The sequence below is a fragment of the Monodelphis domestica genome, chromosome 7, assembly GCF_027887165.1.
Source record: "Monodelphis domestica isolate mMonDom1 chromosome 7, mMonDom1.pri, whole genome shotgun sequence".
In the NCBI taxonomy this organism is placed as follows: domain Eukaryota; kingdom Metazoa; phylum Chordata; class Mammalia; order Didelphimorphia; family Didelphidae; genus Monodelphis; species Monodelphis domestica.
The window spans coordinates 192,422,459-192,430,917 of record NC_077233.1 but is presented as its reverse complement, the minus strand read 5'-3'; the positions used below and the strand labels follow the sequence as shown (position 1 = coordinate 192,430,917).

Below are 8,459 nucleotides of genomic sequence, written 5' to 3'. Positions count from 1 at the left end.
GTAGTTAGGTGAGAGAATTCCATTCCCTCCTCTCACTTCCACTCCCGACCTCCCCACTATTATCCCTAACCAGACATGTCTAATCTGAAGAGGCTCTAAAACAAAACAAAACAAAACAAAACAAACAAAAAAAAACAGAATTCTTCTATATTAAAGGAAAAAAAAGTAAGCCTGGAAAATATGATGACCTGTTTAGCCTACAGTTTTCCCACCATTCATAAGAACTACACAACCTGGGACACCTCCTAACATTGGTGTTCCTCTTAACTCATTTATTTTTCCTGCAGAATTCTTTGCTGGCTGAGCTGAGATCACATTACTCTGGTAGGCTGAAGCATGACACAAAGGAATATTCATGTGCTTTTCAGATTACATTCCAGGGACCCCATTAGATTTTTTTCTTTGCCTTCCTCTGGTTCTTTCTTCCTAGGACAATGGGGTGCAGATCAGGGAACCTATTTTGGTAACATCTCGCTTAGTCAAACCTCATAGCCCCTGAGGGGGGGAAATTGGCTTGTTTAGAGAGAAGGGGGGGGGGGTGGAGGAAAAGGAGGAGAAAGGAAGAGAAAGGGAGGCGGTAGAGATAGGAAGAAAAACAGTGTGGAGGAAGGGAGATAGAGAAATAAAGAGACGGAGATAAAGAGAGAAAGGGAGAGGGAGGAAGGGAAAGGCAAAAAGAAATAAAGAGGAAGGAAGGGAGAAAGAGAATGAGAGAAATCAGAGAGAAAGGGAAAGGAAGATGAGTAAAAAAGGAAAGAAGAAGCAAAAAGTCTAGATAACAAAATAGAAAGAGAGACAGGTACATATTGACATTTACATCATTAACTTTCTTTTTAATGAGTTGTCTATCCAGGGAAAAAGGACAAGATGAAAACTCAAGATCAATGGGCTAATTTTTAAAATTAAACTAATCAATCATTTTAAATATTAGACTAGTTTCACCTGACTGATTATCCAGATCTAAAATGAAGGGAAAATGAATTATAGTATTGAGTAGCAGATTCCTCTATGCCATTGGCACTGCAATTTTGCAAAGAAGAAAAGGACTCATCCTCTAATATTTGAAAAGAAAGGGCAAACTGTTCAGCAGTAAGAATTTAAATGGCAGCCTCTTATTTACTGATAGTCTTGCTTTATATGAACCCATGAAATTTCTGTAATATATATCTTTCTTTATTCAAATACAAAATTACCAATTTTATGAAATAATATTCCACAGACTTTTAGCTATTTAAAATATATTCATAAATCATGAAGTCAGGTTGGTTTTCATGCCCATTGACAGATATGTATAATGAAAACTCCTTTGTATATCCACTATATATGGGGAAACAGGGTAGTTCAGAGCCTAGACTGTGAAGGACCCCAAAATAATGCTTTAGGAGGAGGTTAGGTTGAAGGAATTAGGAATATTTATCCTGGAGGAAAGAAAAGCTAGGGGGACATGATAACTATGTTCAAATATTTGAAAGGCTATGATGTATGAGAAGCCTGAACTGCTTGGCCCCAGAGGACAGAATTGGGAGCAATGGGTAGAATTTTGAGAGAGGTAGATTTATTCCTGATGTAAGCAAAAACTTCTGACCAATCAGAGCTGGCCAAAAATGGAATAGAAGCCTTCAAAGAAGAAAGGGAAGGTCATGAGAAGAATTCTTATTGCATGTATTCAAATACACACTATTTTATTTTTAAATTGCTTAAAATATAATAAGTAGTTGCAGTCCAAAAGAAATCTGTAGCGCCAATTCGAATCATGTGACCAGTTCAGGAGAGTCACCATTTATAGTCATTGGGACCTAACAGTAAGGGGACAGACTTCATGGCCTCTGCAGTGCTTTTCAACTCTGTTATTCTATGGCTGGGAGTCCAATTCTATTGTCTGCCATTGATTCACTGTGTGACCTTGGGGAAATGATTTTACCTCGATGTGTTTTCATTTCCTAATCTGTAAAACGAGTGGCCCTTCCACTTTGAACATTTGGTGACAGTCTATATTCAATTTTAATGCTGATTAGACTTTGGTGGTTAAATGCAATTAAATTTTCTTTGTGCTTCACAATGCACTCAGGCATTGATATTCTTCATCATGACAGAGAGCCCATCATGTCATTGCTTAAGAGACAAATGTATTATCAACTTCATTCTGAAGACAACGAGTGGAGATTAGACTTTTGTGGGGCTTGGGAGGTGGAGGAAAGTAACTCCTATATTCAAAAGTGAAACAATCCTTATGAAAGACTCCAAATGACTTTGGAAATATTCATTGGAGCCAGATAATTAAATAAGAACAGCTAAGGCTTGGGGTTCAGAGCCATTTTATATTTGTAATGGGTATGTCATTAAATGAATTGGAGAACCATTAGAGATATATGGAGATAGTAGGGAAAGGAGAGAGAAAGGCTCATTTGACAAGTACAAAAATTCTTTACAAACATTATCAAATCCACTTGCTGTACAAGTAACTTACAAGAAGGAAAGAAATACAAAAGCTGCTCAATGATTGGCAGAGCTGAAACCAAGACTGCAAAAAGCTCCGGCTTTACCGCAGGTCTCTGAAATTTAATGCTTGCAGTCTCTCTGCCACTATAGAGATCGCGGAGCTTAATACTTGGTTAGCAAAAATAATTGGTTAAACTAGGAAACCACCAGATGGTTTGTTTTCTCTTCCTCCTGGCCCTCTTCTCTCCAAGCCCAGGTGATTTATTCCCGAGCCTCGCTTCCACACATCCCCCACCTGAATGGAGGGCATATTTGGCTTCCCTTGCTTCAGGCACAGAAATTGACTATTAATGTGCCTGGGGTTTTCTCATTTTCCTGCAGTCAGTGATTTTAGAGTTTCTCATTTAATTTTGTTTTTTAAAAAACCACAGACAAAAGTAAATGTTCCAGCAAGTTTGAGATATGGGAGAACATAGGTAGCAAAGCTGATTTAACAGCATGTGCTCAGCTGGATTCTTCAGGTTGGACTTTATTCAAATGATCATTCATCTTGGGGAAATTATGATATATGGATATTTACAAGATTATAGACAACAATTAACAACTATGAAGCACTGATTTATTTTTCTTCTCAGTCCCCATTGAAATCAAACAGATATTCACTGCACTTACCACCTTATGGTAGAAGAATCTAAAATTTATTTGAAGACTGATTCTTAAGTACCTTCTATCTCTTTTCCCTACTGCTCTGCCTTGATTTTATTTCATGTTTTGCCATGAAAAATAAATTTACCATCTTGTGACCAGGTTACTGATAACAGGTTTCCTCCTCCTAGCTAGAATGTTGGACAACAGACACAGTTTATCCCTAGGATTATACTTGAAATTTTTACAGAATGGAAAAATCTGCTGATGGTTAGGGTTTTTTTTTTTATTTTATCACTCAAATTTATCATTTTATTACTTCCAATGTGTGTGTATGGTGATGATTTTTCAATGTTGTTCCAACAAAGGTGCTGCTAACATTTCATTGGACCATTCTCTTGAAGGACTGCTGGGTCCCCAATGCCATGGTCAAGATTGCAGGTGAAAGAGATAGTGATTACATATCAAGTACCCCAATGGACCTTCTCTACCCGATGGAGACTTTCTGAACCCAAGGGAAAGGAGGAAATCGGACCAGCTCTAGGTTCTCCAGTCTTGTTAACATGTTCTTCCATGAACACGTCATCCTTCACCAAAGTGTTCCATGTAATCTGAGAGATAATAGCAATGAGGTATAATCAAAGGAGCCCTACGTTATCAACGAGGATGCCAGTATTCATCAGGAGTTGTCCTGGCCTCAGTACTATTTATCTGGGAGAACAAGGTAGGCTTTGTCAGATACCTGGATGAAACATTGATATCAAAAGCTCGACTAATTGTGTACTGAATTTTTTGTCTCACATTACAGTATAACTGAAAATCCTCTTCTGAAAAAGTATCTTGGATTTTTGCCCCAAAGTATCTATACAGATTTACAAAATGTTTTCCAAAAGAAAGTGCTCTAGAGTGTAAATGTGTGGTAAATGTATGCTATGGTAAATGTGTGACCACCAAAACTCAGGGGCAGAGGGTGGAGGATGAGGAACACATATGTACAAAACATTTTAAATTTAATTTTAATTTTTAACATTTTCTCCATTATTTTATTTTGAATCCTTATCTTCCATCTTAGAATTAATACTGTGTATTGATTCCAAGGCAGAAGAGTGGTAAAGGCTAAGGAGATAAGGAGGGAAGTAACTTGCCCAGGGTCCCACAGCTTTGGACATGAACCTATTGAAGAAAATATTCTTGATATGTAGATGAGGGCTTTTGCAGTCTATAATTCTAGTTTCTTTTGTTTCTTTTTCACTTCTTGACCTCCTTCTTAATACTCATTTTTGCTGCCAGGTTATCAAGTATTAAAATATATGTTTATTTAATTTAGAAGGCTTTATTAAATTCTTTGTGGAGTTTTTTTACTTCATCTTCTGCAGTAGATGTTCATAGAATTTAATTGTCTTTTTTGTACATTGTAGTCTTTTTCACTCATCAACAGAAAGATAAGCAGATATTACATCAAATAAAATTTCTTGTTACTAATGGATGGTGGTGAAAACAACTTCATCTACTCCATTATTTATCTGTGTGCAGAATGTGAGAACCACCCTCCCATTAAGTATATCTAAATATCCATCCATTTAATATATTTAAAACTTTTGTATCTTCTTATTTTGTTCACATCAAATATTTCAATATTGATATAATTCAAACATCCTACTAATAATATCATTTGAATAGGTATCTCACATTTAGGGAACCATTTGCTAAGTAAATATTTATGTATAGCCAAAAAAAGGTAATAGGTAAGTGTGAACTCCTCAGACCTATCTGATGGGCCAAAATTACAGAAAAGGAAAATGACAAATGATGGAGGGAATGTGGAAAAATAGGGATAGTAATGTACTGTTGGTAGAATTAAGAACTAGCTCAATCAATCTAGAGAACCATTTGAAACTATGCCCCCAAAAAGGCATATACCCTTAGACTCAGCAATACCACTACCAGATCTGTATTACAAAGAGATCAAAGAGAAAAGAAAAAGACATATGTGTGTGTGTGTTTGTGTGTGTGTGTGTGTGTATAAATGTTTATAGCAGCATTTTTTTTGTGCTGGCAAAGCATTGGAAATTGAGGGAATGCCCATCAATTGAGAAGTGGCTTAACAAGTTGTATAGAATTGTGATGGAATACTGTTGTGCTATAAGAATTGGTGATAGGGACGGTCTCAGAAAAACCTGGGAAGACAAACTGATACAAAGTTAGGTGAACAAAACCAGGAAGACGTTGTCTAGTAATAGCAACACTAGATGATCAACTATAAAAGTCTTAGCTATTCAAATCAATGCAATGAGATAAGACAATTTCACTGGATCCATGGTGAAAAAATACTCTTCACAAAGAGAGCTGATAAAACCTGAGCACAGATTGAAGTATATTTTTTCACTTTTTGTTTTTCTTGCTTTGTTTTTGCAACATAGCTAATATAGAAATATGTTTTGCGTGACTTCACATGTATAATTGATATATTTCTTTCTCAGTGAGTGGAGGAGGGGCTAGATGGATGGAGAGAGCTTGGAACTCAAAATTTTTTTAAATGAATGTTAAGTAAACAAAATGTTTTTTAAAAAGATTGTGAAGACAATGGACATAGTGAGAAATGAATAATGTCACCCCCAAAAAGAAATTGACTCATTCTAAAGGACAGGAAACAACTAGTTTTCAATGTGGGAGCAGTTTCTGAATCACCTATTTTCTTACAATGAGAGTATCAAGCTTTAGGGCAAAAGTAAAATCAATAACAAATTAGAAGAAAGGATAAAACAAGGAAGATGTAGCATGTAATTAAAACTTCTCTAGCCTGACCTCTCCAAGGTGGTGATTGATGTCAAAATTGGGAAATGGATAAAAAAGAAAACTTTAACATAGACTAGCACCATTTCCTTGGAAATTTGACCAGGATAAAACAATTGCCACAAGAAAATGGCCACAAGAGCCTAAAACCCACCAATTTCTTCCTCTTCACTGAAGAAGTATAGAAAGCAAGAATAACACCAATTTGAAATGTAAATTCAAAACACAATATTGTTGTGAGGAGGTTATGAATAATTGAGGTACTGAGAAGGCATATAAGTACTCAAAGGATCAACAGTCAGACAGTTTATTATTCATGCAGGCATATGATTCCCCAGCTCTTCATTCCTTTAAGTCGGTAAGTGGTGACTCAGACATACCCTAGGACGCATAACCCAACTGAGAGTTCTGATCAATGGGTCTCTGCCCTTATATCTGGTTGTTATTTCTGGGCAGACTCACAGGGTTCAAGTGGGAGGGTGACAACAAGAGTAGTCAGCCAGGAGGTGGTCTGGACTTCATCCTCCTTTTCAGCATTTGGGTCTTGTGATTAAGAAAGTTTGCTAATTTTGTATACCTGGATTAGATGAAGTTTACTAAACTGATTATAATCAGAACTTTACATTCCTTGACTAAATAAAGCTGACTAAGCCAATATTGGATACATTAGAATTTCTCAGTAAATAAGCAGGTCACTCATCAGTCAAACATAAAGTCATTTCTGTTAGGCAGGGATTAGCTAGACTCGAAATAAGCCAATTCTCACAATTATGACAGAGAATTATGAATAGCATTGACATAAAATAGAAGCAATATGTTTGCAGCAAGCTTGGTATGGGACATAACTAACATTATGGCATTTAAATTTTCTCTCTACAATCACTTTGGCTTACACAGAACCAAAGTATTCTGATTTGGTTATTTTTTGTTCTTTTCTTTCAACATTTCTTCCACCTTTTTAAGATTCAAAACCTGCAACTCTTCCATTTTTATCACTTCTATTGTTTTAGAAAAAATTATCCTTTTAATTTCCTCTTTGACAGGCTGATTTCCAGACTTATTGTAACTTATTATAACTCTCTCTAACTACTCTTTTCAACCATTCTGGATTTTCCTGTTACTTTTACTCTGTTACTTGGAGGGGTTAGGATGTGCCATAGAATTTATTGACTTCCTTTCTCTTTCATGGGAGGCTTTCTTTTGGAAATCACTACCCTTCATTTCATAGCATTTATTTATTATGTTGGCTCATTTTCTAGATTATTTACTAGTTTTTCCATTTTCCTGAGTGGGAATTTGGCTAATACATATCCTTTGTCCCTCAGCCTTTTTTCCACGAGCTACTTTTCTAGAGTTCCATATTACAATGTAGCAAATACCCACTCTTTTGAAAGCCACCCCTGCCACTGCTACTTATTTACTCCTGTCCAGATCCCTAACATTGAGTAACAGCAATGAACTCCTCACACTAGATGACATCTGACTAGATCCCTGCATCCTGAAAACTGAGCTATAGTGACTGTAGCTAACTTTATGTCCCCTTTTCCTTATTATGGAAGTTTCTTTCCCTCAGTTTTTATTTCTTCATTGCTTTTCAGCCTTTCATAATTACCCCCAATGAATTGTCTCAAAGGTCACTAAGTTCACTATGTGCCTTATGTTAAAAGCTCAGGTACAGTCAAACTGAGTTACTAACTTGGGAATAAGAGCAGAAGCTTTTAGGGCCACTCAACTGTAGCCATTTCTGTGAGTGTTATTTCTGGGAGTTCTAAAGGAGTTTTAAAATGAGAAAGAGCCTTGAAAGGTTTCCTCTATCCATTTCAATTCCCACATTTCAGGACAAAAACCTCTGCAAATGAGTGATTATGTGGGAAATGGAAAAACCATGTATAAGACTTCTGTATCTAAGTAAGATTTATTAAGGGGTATTCATTACAACCAGCATGAGATGGGAGAATTGCTGTAGTCTTAAAAATCTGCATCTGGATTAGAGTATTGGAGTGGCAACTCCAAGGGTCTTTTCTAAGATCTTTCCTTTTATGCAGCAAAAAATCTCTTCTCTTACATATGTTAGGGATACTCCTTTGCTTTTCAGAAGTGCCAAGCTGGTGACTAAGTGGGAAGAAATTAGCCGTTACCTCCATTTTCAGATTCCCCACTTTGGGATTTTTGAGCACTGGATTTGGTTGAGAGAATAAAAGAGGTTAAAAAAAAAAAGGAAGTGGAGAAAGAATGTGACTCATCCTATGACTGACTTGGGCATGTTTTCTCAGAGATAGGACCCTGAGCTTTATGGGCTTGGTTGGAAGCATTTCTGAGAAATGCTTCCTTACACAGATTATCATGATCTCATTTAATGAACAAAGGTGCCAAAATTTGCTTTTTTCATATTTAATAATTTCCTGAGCCAATATCCAGGTTCTTAGCTGTGCTTTAGGCACAATAAAAAAGTTAACACTCACTTTGAGTCTTTTTTTTAGTACTTCATTTAGTAAAGTATTGTCTATAAAATGAAGAGCAATTGATTACTTAGGGCTGGAATAAGTCCTCATTCAGCCAAAACTCAAAATGTGGGACTGTTA

At 36.3% G+C, this 8,459-nt stretch overlaps 1 pseudogene; it reads right to left on the bottom strand.

Annotated features, from left to right (window-relative positions):
- Positions 1–3,458: 3,458 nt before the first annotated feature.
- LOC100618072 (2-oxoglutarate and iron-dependent oxygenase domain-containing protein 3-like) lies at positions 3,459–8,021 on the bottom strand (annotated as a pseudogene).
- Positions 8,022–8,459: the final 438 nt, after the last annotated feature.